The following is a 17,154-nucleotide window of genomic DNA, read 5'->3' as shown; positions in this document are numbered from 1 at the left end:
ACTCAACTACAACAAATGCATATGCAAAAGAAATACATATAAGTGCTACTTGTTTGCAATTTTCTGAAGTCGTCCTCTATACTTTACGGTGGGAACCTGGCTGAATCTTATACTATCCCAGTGGGCAAGAATGTTAAAGTATGGTATACTTCAAATAATTTTTTTTTCTCAATGCATGCAAATAATACTTATAGACTTTTTAGAGGTTAAAAATAGTTTGGGTAATTTCAAATAGAGTTTTCAGATATTTCATCAATTCATAAAAATTCTAAGTTTTTTTTTTTTTTTCTTTAGTTGTTTAAAACAGCATGAAGTTAATTTACAATTCTGGAGGTCAATAGTCTGAAATCTGTTTCACTGGACTAAAATCAAATTGTCGGGAGAGCTGTATTCCTTCTGGAGGCTCTAGGGGAGAATCTGTTTTCCTGTCTTTTCTAGCTTCTAGAGGTGACTTACATTGCTTCGTTCATGGACTCTTCTTCCATCAAAGCCAGCAGGGTAGCATCTTCTTTCTCTGACGATTAAAGGAGCATGATATCATGTTCAAGGCAGACTTTTTTTTTTTTTTTTACTGGTTAAGCTAAACTCTTGTTTGGTTTTAAGAAAACTTCATGGGGCATTTTTGATGTTAGGTTTAAGGATTATCTCAGGAAGATAGTTTCAGAGATTCATCCAACCTTCATGGCTCCAGGTATTCTGGAGTCCATGAGAATTTGAAATTCTGTTCTGCATTTTTACCCCATTTGATCAGGATTCCTTCGTGGAATCTTTGATCAAAAAGTTCAGTAATGGTAGCCAGGCACCACCCAGTTCTTCTGTGATTGATTTCTTTCCAAATTTATGTTCATCATCAAAAGCCATGTGTTTTCTCCTGCTACAATTGTAGAACTGTTTCTCTTTTCAACTCTGATAGAATTTGTTTGTATATATTTTGGAGCTCTGCCACTGGGTGCATGAATATTTCTTATTACGTCCTCTTGGTGAATTGACCCTTTAATCGTTACTTTGTGTCTTACAAAGTAATTTTGCTTACAGTATATTTTTTCAAAAATTAATATTGATGCTCCTGCTCTTTTGGTTGCTGTTTGTTATGTTTTTTTTTTTTTCCCCCATCTTTTGGCTTTTAACCTATTTACGTATTGTAGGCAACATATTGATTGGTCTTTTTTTTTTTTTTTAATCCATTCTGCTACTCTCTGCTTCTTGACTGGTGCATTTAACCCATTTACATTCAGAGTGATTATTGATAGATAGGAATATACTGCGACCATCTTTTTAGACTTTGTGTGTGCGTGGTATTAGCAGTCTCTTTACTTCTCTTAATTTTCTATCATTTGTTATTGTTTTTGTGTTTACTTAATTTTTTTTTTCTTTATTTTTGGAGAGGAGATTGATTGGTTCTTTGTGGTTACTCTGGAGTTTCCCTTTATATTCCTGTATTTAAAATAGCCCGTTATATCTTCAAATCTTCTTGAATTTATCTCCACATGGAAGTTCTATAGCTACACCTTTTATTTTCTCTTTTGTTTTGAAGTTGTCATTGTTTACAGCTTAATATCTCCGGTTCCCCGTAACCAGGTTTGCAGCTTTATTTTTCCTTTGTGAAGTCATTATCTGGCTTGGTATCTGGGTGATGCTGTCATGTGTCTTTATTTGAGGTTGTTGACTAATGTTGCTGGTTCTCTGTCCTAAGGACTCCCTGTAATATTTCTTGTAAGGCTGGTCTGGTGATTATAAATTCCCTTAATTTCTTCTAATCTGGGAATATACTCATTTTGTTCTTGTTTTTGAAAGACAATTTTGCTAGATATCTGATTCTTGGTAGGCAATTCTTCTCTTTCATGGCTTTGCATATATCATTCCATTGCCTCCTTGCTTGTATGGTTTCTGTCAAGAAGTCAGTGTTTAGTCTGACTGATGCTTTGTAAGTGATGTTTTGTAAGTGATACCTTTGTAAGTGATATTTCTCTTTTCATGAGCTGCTCTCAGAATTCTTTCTTTGTCTTTGGTTTTGGAGCATTTGATTATGAAATGTCTTGGTGAATTTCTTTGGGGGTCTATTCTCTATGGGGTTTGTTGAGCTTCTTGGACAGAAACCTTCTCATCTTATGTGTAAACTATTCTTTGTGATGGTGTTCCACATAACACTTTGGTTTACTTCATTTTTCTTCAGTCTTTTTTCTGATTTCTCCTCAAACATATTAGGAGCAAGGGATTTGACCTCTGTTTTGCTGAGTCTTTCTTCCATTGATTCAGTTCTACTTCATTACCCTTTCATTATCTATTTCTTATATTTTATTGTTAAGCTTCTGAATTTCTCACTATTGTTTTTGTACGGTTTTGTCTATTAAGTTTGTTATTTTGTTCTTGTACTGTTTTCTTGATTTCTTCTAGGTTTCTTTCTGTGTTTTCCTTGATCATTTTGAGGAACCTATATATAAGTCTTCTGAATACCTTATCAGGTAGTTCTATTGTCAGTTCTTCCTCAGGAAGTTTCCCATCCCTTTATTTTACTTACTTGGTTGAGCCACCTTAGTCTGTTTATTTATATGATTTGTAATTGTCTGCTGTCTCTGAGGCACTAAAGTGTTATGTCATTTTTATATATGTATTTTCTTATTGATTGTATGTTTGTTTGTTTTGTCCTAAATTTTTTTTTGTTTCATTTTGTAGTGATTTCTCAGAAGCTTTGTTTCTTCTTTTTCTCTCTGGAATATATGTATCTTCCTTTGAATTATTTTAATTGTTGTTGTTTTGTGGTACTGGTGTGTGATTTTGGTGGTGTTGATTGGCTGGGTGTGACTTCCTCTCACTAGTGTGTATGCTGGGTCACACTTACCTTTGAGTCCTCTGTCATTTGGCACATATGTTTTTCCTTACAGGATTGAGTGGAGGTGCAAGAGTAGGTCTTTTACCTGATGCAAGGAAAAAGCATTGTGTGGTCAGGCTCCTTCCACAGCTCTTCTGAGACCATGTGTTCCTTCCAGGTTGTTGGTAGTAGTTAATGTGTTCTCTGGAGAGCAGTTCAGGGTTTCTTTGCAGCCACAGGCAGGCAGTGTTACTCAGATGGATGGGATAGGCCCCCTGTACATGCATAGATTGGTTTCTCAGTAGGTGGGGGGAGATTGAAGGGTCTCATTCCACATGCGGCCAGCCTGCAGAAACTCTCTGAGTGTGGGATGGGTGATGGTGCAGTTGTCCAGATGTTGAGTAAGAGCACAGGGATCACCTGCTCATCATTGGACAAGGGTGTGGGTGGGACCTGTTGGGATGCCCTGGCAATTGCTAATAAGGGGATTTGTCTGCCTGGCTGGTTGCCAGTCAGTAGGCATGGTAAGTACTCCCACTGGTCTCCAAGCAGTGGGCACAGTGGTTGTGCCTGCCAGTAATGGGGTAGTGGGTGTGGTGGGCATGGTGAGTGTGACTACTAGTTGCTGGGCATGCAGTGTGGGAAGCTTGACCCTGGTTGTTGGGCATGCAGTGTGGGGAATGTCTTCCTGGTCACCAGGCAGCAGGTTGTGAGACCACATCACTGATCACCAGGTGGGGAGCACAGAAGCACGCCTCCAGTCATTGGCCAAGAGATGCAGGAGGCGCACCTCTGGTAACTGGCTGGGTGGTGTAGTAAGCTCATCTGACTCTTGCTGGATATGGGAGCAGGGGCACTCCTGTCAGCCTGCACCGGGCAATTGGGGCTTGGCCTGAATACATGCTAAATGAGGGGATCTGCGTGGATGCTGGCTGGATGGGGGACCTCTAGATGATAGACTATAGTTTTACTATTCAGTGGGTGAATGCTGCCTGTTCATATGGACAGACACCATCACTGATAAGTAGTCCCATTCCTGGTAACTGGCTCCCTCCCTTCTCTGTGGATACAGGATCATTGGAGCTCTTGCCTACTTTCCTGTCCTTCCCCTTTTTAGATCCAGCTCCAGTCCTGCTCATTTTGTTTCATTCCAGGTTTGTTTACACAGTATCTCTGTCTGCTGTTGTGAATTCTGTGTAGTTGCCTTCCTGTGCTCTTCACCCAGGTGTGCTGCTCGCCTTACCTCAAGATGGCCATGCTGTGTCTGGCTGGCTGGTTGGGCTCCAGTGGTCTGTAAATCTCCTCAATTTGCTGTTTTCACTCAGTCTCTCCTTCCACTTGGTGTTCTGTCTAATTCTTCAGCCTTGCATTTGATGCTCAGGGTTCCAAGGTTGTCATCTGTATCTGTTTCATTTGGTTTCTTGCATTTTGTTGTAGGGAGATGTTATGGTGTGTCTGATTAAGCAGCCATCCTGGGCTCCTTCTAGTCTTTTGTTTTTCATTTTTTTCTCATTTCTGATAATTAGACAATAAAAGGGCATTAAAGAAAACTGAATCATAATATACATATTTGGTTCAATGCCTATTTTAAGTTTATATGGTTCGAAATAACACCTAACTGGCAGCTTATAAAAAATTGTTTTCCAATTTTCTTCTAAAATGCATAGGTAAATATTTTTAAGACAAAAATTCATAGTGTCATAAATTAGTCTTGTGTCAATCGCTTGTACAATCTGGAAGGTTTTCACACAACCGCACGGTATATAAATTTGGTTAAACTCACATGCTCGGTTGGTTTTTTTAGACTGGGACTGGCCACCAAAAAGGTGGTGGAGAGCTTCTTTATCCTTCCCACCTTATGTAAAATCAGGTTTTGATTAAGCATAATATGTGGGTTACAGTTGTTCAGAATGCATGATATTTATCAATCAGAAAACAAAGTATATTTCTTTCTGTTCTTTAAACCATCTTCTGAAAGAAAATTTCTTTACAAACAATTGACTATTTTGTTAAATGTAGATTTCAACATCAGAAACAAGATTCCATAAACAGTGGAGAAGGCAGAGCAATGTCATGAAAAGAGGCCACCTAGTAGAAATAAATCTTCAGTTATATTGTTGGAAGTGGAGAATTATATATCTGTTTACCCCTTAGCAATCAAGGTTAAATAGGAGGATATAATTTCTTTTCACTCCAGAATCTTCATATTGTAAGAAGCTTCCTCGACAATTGGATATAGACAAAGATATGGGCATATTGACTAAGGAGAAATCTAAAGAGAGTCTAGCAGTTGCTATGATAGATTAAGAACTGGTCAAGGCTGAGTGTGGGGTAACCAAGAGAAATAAAGAAAAAATTCTGAGCTATAAATCTAAGAAAATATGTGCAGTTTCTTTATATTGAAAACCACCAAACATTGAAAGACATCAAAGAAGGCCTAAATAAATGGAGATGTACACCTCGTTTGATTGAATTTTTTCAATTGATTGAGATTGAAAGCTCAACATTTTTAAGATGCAATATTTCTACCTCTTATTTGACCTAAAGATGGATCATCATCCCAAACAATAACCCAGCAGAATTTTTTTTTTTAGATTTTGACCATCTGATCCTAAAATTTATATAGAAAGACAAAGCTACTAACCAGAGTAGCCAAAATAAAAGAAAAATAAATTTTAAGGACTCATGTTACTTTGTTTAAAGGCTTAAAGCAACTACAATAATCAAGACATTATGGTACTATTGAATGGATAAACACATAGTTCAATGGAACGTAATAAAAGTCCAGTAAGAGATCACACAGATATAGTGAACAAATTATTTTTAACAAATATGCAAAGGTACTTGAGAATTTGAATATTCATATGTAAAAAATAATTGAAACAAAAACTTTGCCCCATATTTAATTCCTTAAATAAAAATTTACTAAAAATGGATCACAGTTCTAAATGTAAAATGTAAGATAGCAAAACTTCTACAGGGAAGCATAGGATAAAATCTTGTGACAATAATTTAAGCACAGAACTTTTAGACACAACTCCAAAAGCATAAAAATCTTTGCAAATCAGATAATTGATAAAGAACTTGTGTTCATAATTGTCTTAGTCATCAAGTGCTGCCATAACAGAAATACCACGTGTGGACGGCTTTTACAAAGAGAAATTTATTCTCACAGTCTAGTGGGTTACAAGTCCAAATTCAGGGTGTCAGCTCCAGGGGAAGGCTTTCTCTCTCTGTCTGTTCTGGAGGAACGTCCTTGTTCTCAATCTTCCCCAGGTCTTCGAGGAGCTTGTCAGGTGCAGGGACCTTGTGTCCAAAGAATGTGCTTTGCTCCTGCTGCCTTTTTGGTGGTATGAGGTCCCTAACTCTCTGCTTGCTTCCACATCCCAGGGAAACTCCTTTTACACTGGATCAGTAGGTGACCTGAGTAAGGGTGGTGTTACAATCCCACCCTAATTCTCTTAACATAAAATTACAATCACAAAGTGGAGGACAACCACACAATACTGGGAATCATGGCCTAACCAAATTGGCACATATTTTTGGGGGGACACAATTCAATCCATGACAATAATGTGTAAAGACATTTCAAAACTCAACCTTAAGAAAATTAGTAACATTAGATATGGGAATATTTGTGTATTTTGTATTTCATTGCCCATGTTTTCAGTGTTATACCTAGGAATTCATTATTGAAAACTAGGTCCCAAAGCATCACCCCTCTGTGTTTTCTTCTAAGATTATTATGATTTTAAGTTCTTACATTTAGGTCCTTTGTATTAATAGATAAATGGGACTTTATGAAAATGAGAAAAAATTTGTTCATCAAAGGACTTTATCAACAAAGAGAAGAGACAACTATAGATTGGTAGAAAATTTTGAAAAACCATTTATCTGATAAGGATATAATATCCAAAATATATGATATATACAACTTAAACAAAAATTTTTTTTTTAATAACAAGATGAACAACCCAATCAAAAAATTGACAAAGGGCTTGAATGGACATTTTACCAAAGAAGAAATACACATGGTAAACAAGTTTTGGCACAGATGTGGAGAAACTGGAACCACCCATCCACTGCTAGTCAAATAGTAAAATGATACAGCCACTGTGGAAAACAGTTTGGTTGTTCCTTAAAAATTAAACATAGAATTATCATATGGTCCAGCAATTCCACTACTAAGTATATGTTGTTGTTGTGTGCCATGGAGTTGATTCTGACTGATAGCAGCTCTGTATGATAGAGTAGAACTTCCTCTTTGGGTTTTCTAGGCTGTAATCTTTATGGGAGCAGACCATCAGGTCTTTTCTTCCTTGAAGCCTCTGGTGGGTTTGAAACCCTGACCTTTAGGTTAGTGGCAGAGTGCTTAATCACTGGGCCACGAGAGCTCTTGTCCTAAGTTTATACCCAAAAGAATTGAAAGCAGGAACAAAAACAGATACTTGTTGTCTTAGTCATCTAGTGCTGCTATAACAGAAATACCACAAGTAGATGGCTTTAACGAAGAGAAATTTATTCTGTCACAGTCTAGTAGGTTACAAGTCCAATGTCAGAGGTCAGCTCCAGGGGATGGCTTTTGCTCTCTCTCAGCTCTGGAGAAAAGTCCGTGTCATCAATCTTCCCCTGGTCAAGGAGCTTCTCAGGCACAAGACACCAGGTCCAAAGAACTCCCTTTGCTCCTGGTGATGCATTCTTGGTGGTATGAAGTCCCCAACTCTCTGCTTTTTTCCCTTTCCTTTTTATCTCTTGAGAGATAAAAGGTGGTGCAGACCACACCCCAGGGAATGTTACCTGTGTAAAGGTATTACAATCCCACCCTAAACCTCTTTAACATAAAATTACAATCACAGAATGGAGGACAACCACGCAATACTGGGAATCAAATTCTTTGTCATATAGTCAGGTTCTTGGATTATTTGCTCAGCATACAGGTTAAATAGGTATGGTGAAAGGATACAACCTTGACGCACACCTTCCCTGATTTTAAACCACGTAGTATACACTTCTTCTGTTCAAATGACTGCCTCTTGGTGTGTGTACAGGTTCCCCACAAGCATAATGTTATCTTTAAGTTGTTATGATCCATACAGTAGAATGTCTTTGCATAGTCAATAAAACATAGGTAAACATTTTTCTGATATTCTCTGCACTTTGTCGAGATCCATCTGATGTCAGCAATGGCGTCTCTCGTTCCATGTCCTCTTCTAGATCCAGCTTGAATTTCTTGCAGTTTCCTGTCCACGTACAGCTATGAACGTTTGAATTATTTTTTGCAAAACTTTACTTGCATGTGATATTAATGATATTGTTTGATAATTTCCACATTTTGTTGGATTATTTTTCTTTGGAATGGGCACAAGTATAGATCTCTTCCAGTTGTTTGGTGAGGCAACTGTCCTCCAAATTTCTTGGCATAGATGAGTGAGCACCTCCAGCTCTGCATTTGTTTGTTGAGAAGCATGTCAATTGGTATTCCTTCAATTCTTTGAGTTTGGTTTTTCATCAATGCCTTCAGTGCAGTTTGGACTTCTTCCTTCACCACCGTTGATTCTTGTCTATGTGCTACCTCCTGAAATGGTTGAATGTTGACCGATTTTTTTTTTTGTACAGTGACTCTGCCCATTCTTTCCATATGCTTTTGATGCTTTTTGTGCCATTCAATATTTTGCCCGAAAATTTCTTCATTATTGCAACTTGAGGTGTGAATTTTTTTCTTCAGTTCTTTCAGCTTGAAAAATGCCAAACGTGTTCTTCCCTTTTGGTTTTCTAACTCCAGGTCTTTGCCCATGTCATTAGAATACTTTACTTTGTCTTCTCTAGCCACCCTTTGAAATCTTCTGTTTAGCACTTTTACTTATCATTTCTTCCTTTCACTTTAGCTACTTTATGTTCAAGAGCAACGTTCAGAGTCTCTTCTGACATCTAATTAGGTCTTTCCTTTCTTTCCTGTCTTTTTTAATGACCTTGTTGTCTCTTTCCACAGATGTAGTTGATTTGATTCCTGTGTATTCCATGTGGCAAGGTCCACATCTATAGCTGCCATTTCCTTTGTTGAAAAAAGTTATTTGCAATTAATATGTTATTGGTTTTGTAAAATTCTATCATGCCATCTCTGAATCATTTCTATCACCACCAAGTTCATATTTTCCAACTACTGATCCTTCTTTGTTTCAAATTTCACATTCCAATCACCAGTAATTATCAATGCATCTGATTGCATGTTTGATCAATTTCAGACTGCAGAAGTTGGTAAAAATCTTCAATTTCTTCATCTTTGGCCTTAGTGGTTGGTGTGTAAATTTGAATAATTGTCAAATTAACTGATCTAGACTTACGGCTATTATCCTACCACTGGCAGTGTTGTACTTCAGGACAGATCTTGATGTGTTCTTTTTGATGATGAATGCAATGCTATTCCGCTTCATTCTGTCATTCCTGGAATTGTAGATTATATAATTACCCAATACCATTTTAGCTTCCAGTTTTCTACATTTGTACTTCATACATTCCCTGCTCTGATTATTAATGAGTGTTTCAGCTGTTTCTTCTCTTTTTGAATTGTGCCACGTCAGCAAACGAAGATCCCAAAAGTTTGACCCCATCCATGTCATTAAGGTGGACTGTACTTTGAAGAAGCAGCTCTTCTCCAGTCATATTTTGAGTGCCCTCCATCCTGAGCCCTGGTGGCACAGTGGTTAAGAGCAAAGGCTGCTTACCAAAAGGTCAGCAGTTCAGATCTACCAGTTGCCCCTTGGAAACCCTATAGGACAGTTCTAGTCTGTCCTATAGGGTCACTATGAGTTGGAATCGACCCCAAGGCAACAGGTTTGTGGTGCTATTTTTTTGTTCCAACTTTAGAGGCTTATCTTCCAGCACTATATCAGACAATGTTCTGCTGCTATTCATAACTTTTTCACTGGCCAGTTTTTTCAGAAGTAGACTTCCAGATCCTTCTTACTAGTCTGTCTTAGTCTGGAAGCTCCACTGAAACCAGTCCACTATGAATGACCCTGCTGGTATTTGAAATACCAGCGGCTTAGCTTGCAGCACCACAGCTCATGCAAGCCACACAGTACCACAAACAGGCAAACTAGTGGCAGATATACTTACCACATGACCCAGTAATCACATCACTAGCTATTTACACTTGAGAACTAAAATCTTGTGTTCACACTAAAACCTGTAGAACAATGTTTATAGCAACATTATTCATAATCTTCACAAATGGAAACAGCTCATATGACCTTCATCTCACTTGTTGCAATTGAATCGAATTCTGACTCATAGCCTTTACAGATGCAGACTGCCACATCTTCAGTGACCTTCATCTAGTGAATGAATAAGCATATTGTAATGTATCTATAGAACCGAGTATTGCTCTGTTGATGTTATATTCTATATCACACAAGAAACTATATGTGCAACAACAGGGATGAGTTTCAAATCTATTTTACTAAGCAAAAGAAATCAGACTCAAATGGCTGCAAACTGTTTGACTCTATTTACATGACATTGTTAAAAATTCAAAAGTGCAGAAATGAGAACAGATTAATAGTTGCCAGGGTTTGGGGACAGTGGGAAGTATTGCCTATAAAGGGGTCACAGGAAGAGATCTTTTCAGGAGATAGAACTGCTGACACATCTAACTGAAAGGTAGCTGCTTTGTAAATGGATTTTTTGCCATGCACAATTTATAAAATAAATGGAGGTGTAGAAGGCGACTCCCAGGTTTTGGGACAGAGCAAACAGGAAGACAGCAATGTCATTATCTAATATAGGAACTCTGGAGAACTAGGCGAGAGTTGGGAGTGAGACAATTACATGTCTTCAGTTTAAATGCATTTTGACATGCATGTGAACATGTTAAGCAGGCAGTTATATACAGGAAACTGTACCAAAGAAGAACCTGGCATTGATGAAAATGTCTTTCATTACTTACGTGGATGCTATTTGAAGCAAAGCTGAGGTAGACATAGATTATATCTCCTATGATAAAAATACAGAGGGAAAAGAGAAAAAGAACCTGGTACTAAGTCCTGGAAAATGCCAAAAATTAAAGGCTGAAAATGGGAAGCCAAGTCCCCCCAAAAGACTGAAAATAGCATGCAAAAAGAAAATCAGGATGTATGGTGTTATAAAAGCCAAGCAAAGCTTTTTATGATCAAGGAACTGTCTAATATGTATAACTGTGCTAATAGAAAAAGTGTTATTTAATAATATTAATTCAATTTAGTTATACTATTATTAAAAATATGTAGAAATTTGTGTGAGTAAATTTAAAATTGATATAACTGAATGATTTTACATAGTTGAATTAAAAGCCTAAATACACCAAACTTACCAATGGACAAAGCTGAAATGCATATTAAAAAACAGCCAAAAAAATAAGGGGGTTAGAACCGGTAGTCTTGTATATGAAGTCTGTTATACGGTAAAGATGAGGAAAATGGTCATTACCGTGTTATTAAATTCTGCATAATATACCAAAAAGAATTATCATAATTCATTTCACAAGATAATGTAGTCTAAATATAAAAATCACAAAAATATAAGAAACACAAACAAAACAAAAAAATCAGCAGGTCTGGAAGGAAAATATATGGTAGAATAAATAGACCTTTATAATCCAAGACCAGAGAATGGGCATAATAGTATGATAAAGGAAAGAAGAGAAAAAGTAAATGAAATCAAAATTTGAAGAATCTAGTGGAAGGCGTGGGTTGGTCAGGGAGTTAAGTAGCCAAATGTTCATGTGAAGACGGGTACTGAGATAACGGAAGTGAAAGATAAAAAGAGGAAAAAGTCGTGCTGAGATGTATTGGACTCTTTTCTTGAAGCCAAAAAAAAAAAAAAAAAGATTTAAACAAAATTTTGGCTGTTGAACTGTGCTTTTTGAAAAATCTTCTCCTCAAGGACCAAAACACAAGGATCTTTTCATTCAGAAAATTAAAAATAATATATTACCTTTCTTGAAATTCAGTAATAATGACAAACAGATCAGAGAAATTTGGCTAAGAGTTCTTATAAAAGACAATTTAACAATTCAAGATATATGATATATGACAAAATGTAATAAAAATATGGTGATAGATTCTGATACATCAATGTCTTTTCTAGGACTTTAAGAAAGAATTGTACAGATTTCATTATATGATAGCTGGTTTCAGCTTTTTGGTACTAGGTAGACGAATTGAAAGAAAAATATTCAGAAACAGGAATGTTTGGAAAATTAATCTTACCATCATGCAGTGGGATGCTATGAATCTATTAGGAATGATAATTTGTATATAGACTTTTAGACATGGATTGAATTTTTTCATAAATGTGAGTAAAATATAGTTTTTAAAATAATAAATATAATATTCCATTTTTGGAAAAAAAAACAAGATAGTATATAGTCTCATATACCAACCAACACAATCATATATATTTGGTTTGTGATTCTCAGTTATTTTATTTATTCTTTTATTTTCTGAATTCAGGATATGAGACAATGAACATGTTTAATATTTCTTTTTCCAGAAAACTTATTAAGCTCAATAATTATGAGGTAATCTTCATATTATATTGAAAGCTTAGGAATATAAATAGGTGTAGACATATCTATGCCAACTAGCTTCTTATAGCTAATGTATCTCAAAGAACAAGCAAGTTCCACAAAGGTCAGGGAAGTGAAAGTCTTTAGAAATCCTTCTAATTTATTCCTTTTTGTGGGGAACAAGTTAGCCAAGATTATCAAGTGACAAATAATAATTTTCCAGTTAGGATGTCCTTCAGAACTATCAGGGTTTCTTTTAGTAAAATAACATCACATCAAATCAAACCAACTATCATAACTCAGAAATGCATTTGAGAGATATGATAGGAAGTAGAGGGCATCATGGGATATAGTGCGGTTCAAGATGAAGGAAATGCCCCCAAAATTCTGAGTCTTAGCTTGTTTAATGAATATCTTTAAACCAGAACATTGCATCTTATTCACATGTCTTACTCACATCTCAACCAGTCAAGATCATGATTCCATCTGGGTTTATGATGTGGCTTTTAGCATTTATCAATTTCTCTATGATTAGCACAGTCTCTGTTAATAAACATAGATTAAAACAATTTATTGGAGGATTCTTCATTTCTTTTTAGGCTCATAGCAACCCTGTAGGACAGAATAGAACTGGCGCATAGAGTTCCCAAGGAGTACCTGGTGGATTCGAACTGCAGACCTCTAGGTTAGCAGCCATAACTCTTAACCACTACACCACCAGAGTTTCCTTTAGATGTATATATTGGGAAAAATTACTCACTGACCCATCATGATCTTTTCTCCAGTACATTGTGTAATGGGTTTTATTTCTTTCTCCTATTTTTGAATAATCATAAAGAAAAACTCAAAGTTTCTTTGTGAAAATGAGCTAGACATTTGGTAATTCTAGATTTATGTTTTACAAAATTGTTGATGTGGGAACATTGCATTTTGCATAGACTTCTTTGTAAATTGTTCTTATACCAAAGGCTGGTTACTTTAATGAACAGCTAGGAAGACAGATATGATAAGAAAAGATTGGTCAGACCCCAAAATTTAATTTAAACTGTCAGTTCTAGAAAATCAGAAGAAAAGAAGAAAACCTCAATCAAGTTCAAGACCTGGCTTAGGTCATGGAAGGGTTCTTGGACCACAGCCACTCTGCTAGTTTCTCCCACTTCAGATTAATGACTAGGGCTGCCTAGACACTTCAGCTCTATTTCTTTTAAAATTAGCAAAATGATACCTGCTACTTAACTTTTCTTTAAATTAGAGGTAAGTACTTTCCTTGTCTTTTATTCCAGGTACTGCTTTAAAAAATGCTACTTTTAAAACTCATTAACAGTGATTTCAGCAGTAAGATTGAAGAGTAAAACCAAATTTTAGAAACTTCCTCCTTTGAAACTAAATAGAAAAATTCTAAAAAGTAAATATAATGTATTAAAGATACATCAAGTTTAGTGAGGTGTGAGTTTCTTGGCTCGAGTGGATACATGAGATTATGTGGACAGCTCCTGTCTGGAGGTGACATGAAAAGCCAAAGGGGACAGGAGCTGTTTGAATGGACATGGGGAATACAGGATGGAGGGGAAGAGTGTGCTGTCTCATTAGGGAGAGAGCAGCTAGGGGAACATAGCAAGGTGTGTATAAGTTTTTGTATGAGAGACTGACTGGATTTGTAAACCTTCACTTAAACCACAATAAAAAAAAAAGATACCCCAAGTTTCATTGAAGCAGGGAAGACACACTGCCTCCCTTAAAATGATCAATTACTAATTTACGTTTTAACTGGTTTTATAAATTTGAGATCCAACGTAGTTTTTTAAATGGCTAATAATAATTTCTTTTTTTAATGCAAAGTTCTCAGTAGAAGGCTTGCAGTTTACGTTAACAAATATAGACCCCTGCATGATTTTCTCTGACTGTATTTTACCTGTTTCTTTAGGTCCTTATCTTTTGGTACTCTAGCTGACTGCAACCTTCCTTCTACTCTTAGACAAGCAACAGAAGCAGAGTTCTTATTTTGCTTTTATTTGAATATCCTCTGGTACTTCCCTTGCTCATAGCTTAATCAGCCTGCTCTTGGATTCTGAGATAACTCTGAATTAAGGTTCAATTTACATTCAGAGCCCCATGCTTTCTATAATTGTCATGTATTCATCCAGAGCCTTATTTCCTATACTACTCCTTCTCCCTTCTCTTCTTCCTAAAATTCTAGCTGGAGGGGGCAACAATAAGAATCTCAAGTGAGTTTGGTCATTCTTGCAGACAACTGTTCCTCACTTTCCAAACAGGCAGTAAGTTTCACAAAAATGCTATTCACAACAAGGGGTACTAGAAGAAAAGTGGAAATATTAGTTTAAAAAAAAAAAGTCTTATAGAACCTGAAATGGTTCCACAAGTCTCTGTTTGCCCTGGACAAGCAGAAAGGCAGATTACGAAATTTTCAAAGCTTCCTTGGAAAAAGAATAAATAGCAGTGGGATACCTAGCAAAACCTCAGAAATCTGAAGGACAAGGAGTTGCAGCATGTATGGGCTGATGGCTGAGGACCGTAGGACAATCATGGATTTCCCAAGGATGAAACTGAAGAGAAGTTCAACAAACAAAAGCAAAAGACAGCAAGTGATGTTTCAGTAGAGGCTAGCTTGGAATCAAAGATGGCCACAGGCCAATTCCTTCCTCAGATACCCTAATTATGTAAGATTCTAAAAACTAGATCTCACACTGGAAAAATAGATCAAAGAAGGAAAAAAGTCTCCATTGACTGTTCATAACAGGCCCATAAAAGCACTGAAGTGACTCAGTTTACCTGGAGTTGAATAATTTTTTTTTTCCTTCAGGTGAAATGGGAGCTCAATACATGTAGTAAGTTGAAATATCAAAAATAGACAAATATTTTTCTATACCAGTATTGTGCTCTCATAGTTATATCTTACTCTGTCCAAAAAAAAAAAAAAAAAAATCCACGAATATAAATTTTAAGGTATTTAAATATTTACCAGCACAGAGCCCTTTAGAAATAAAAGATTGTAGTCATAGTCATTTATCATAGGCATATATCCATTGGAATGTAAGAGACTAATTTAGGAGAATTAAGGTGGCTTTAGTCACAAGGGAGTTCTACTCTGTCTTATAGGGTTGCTCTGAGTTGGGATCGACTCAATGGCAATGGGTTTGGTTTTGGGGGGACTCATTAAACCTTAAACAAACAAACAAAAAAACCCAACCCGTTGGTATCAAGTCAATTCTGACTCATGACAACCCCAAGTGTTACAGAGTAGAACTTGTCCATAGGGTTTTCTTGTCTATCTTTACACAGTGGCTGCAACAATGGGCTCAAACATAGCAACAGTTGTGAAGATGGTGCAGGACTGGGCAGTATTTCCTTCTGTTGTACATAGGGTTGCTATGAATCAGAACTGACTCAATGGCACCTAACAACAACAACAACAACAACAATCTTTGGGTTTGACCAACCAAACTTTAGGTTAGCAGCCAATCAAAACTGTTTGTGCCATTTAGGCTTCTTTTATTAAACCTTACCGTAGTACTATGATCTCCTAGCTGCTCTCCCCCTAATGAGACAGCATACTCCCCCTCTCCATCCTGTATTACCTGTGTCCAGTCAAACAGCTCCTGTCCCCCTCTGGCTTTTCATCTCGCCTCCAGACAGGAGCTGCCCATATAGTCTTATGTGTTTACTTGAGCCACGAAGCTCACTCCTCACTAAACTTGGTATATCTTTAATGCATTATACTTACTTTTTAGAATTCTTTTATTTGGTTTCAGTGGAGGAAGTTTCTAAAATCTGGTTTTACTTTCTGCAGCCTCACTGCTGAAATCACTGTTAATGAGTTTTGAAAGTAGCATTTTTTAAAGCAGTACCTGGAATAAAAGACAACGAAAGTACTTATTTCTAATTAAAAAAAAGGTTAAGTAGCAGGTATCATTTTGCTAATTATAAAAGAAATAGAGCTAAAGTATCTAGACAGCCCTAGTCATTAATCTGAAGTAGTATAATTAGAGTCGCTATGAGTTGGAATCGACTCGACGGCAGTAAGTTTGGTTTTAGTCGGTTTTAATACAATTAGAAGCCCTGGTGGCACAATGATAAAAACTAGGCTGCTAGCCCAAAGGCCGGCAGTTTGAATCTACCAGCTGCTTCTTGGAAACCCTGTGGGGCAATGCTACTCTGTCTTAGTACCACTCTGTCTTACAGGGTCACTACAAGTCAAAAATGATGGCAAAGGGTTTGCTTTTCTGGTAGTTCTGTCTTGTTGTGTTTTGTTTGTTTGTTTGTTTTGCAGCTTAGAAGCCCCTTCTAGCTGGGCTGCACTGCACAGCTTAGGAGCCACTCCCCCAATCTGCACAGGCGTAGGTGGGATCCCTGGGGGCATTTCTTTTTTCTTCTTTCTTTCTCCCTTTCTGTCCTCATTTCTCATTTCTCTACACTTATCTTCTTTTCCCATCTCCTCAACATCTGGTGCTGAGGACATCTATACCCCCTCTAGTCAGGCTATTCTGTGCAACCTGGGAGCAACTTCCCCAGGACTCCTGGGGGCTTTTCTTTTTTTCTTTTCCAAGTTATTTTTTTCTTTCTTCTTCCCTTTTTCTTTTTCTCCATTTCTCGGTTTCTCATCTCTCTGCTCCAATGGCAAGCTCCATTAGCACTCTTTTTTAATTTTTTTTCTCTTTCTTTGTTTCCTTGTTTGTTTTTGGTCCCTGTTTTTCTCTCTGTCCTCTTTCCCACACCCCTATTAGCTCCATGTATCACAATCGCCCCCCTCTTTCCAGTCTACTGCACTGTGCATGGAACGTCA

The sequence above is a fragment of the Loxodonta africana genome, chromosome 20, assembly GCF_030014295.1.
Source record: "Loxodonta africana isolate mLoxAfr1 chromosome 20, mLoxAfr1.hap2, whole genome shotgun sequence".
Lineage (NCBI taxonomy): Eukaryota > Metazoa > Chordata > Mammalia > Proboscidea > Elephantidae > Loxodonta > Loxodonta africana.
Note: the sequence above shows the minus strand (reverse complement) of the source record.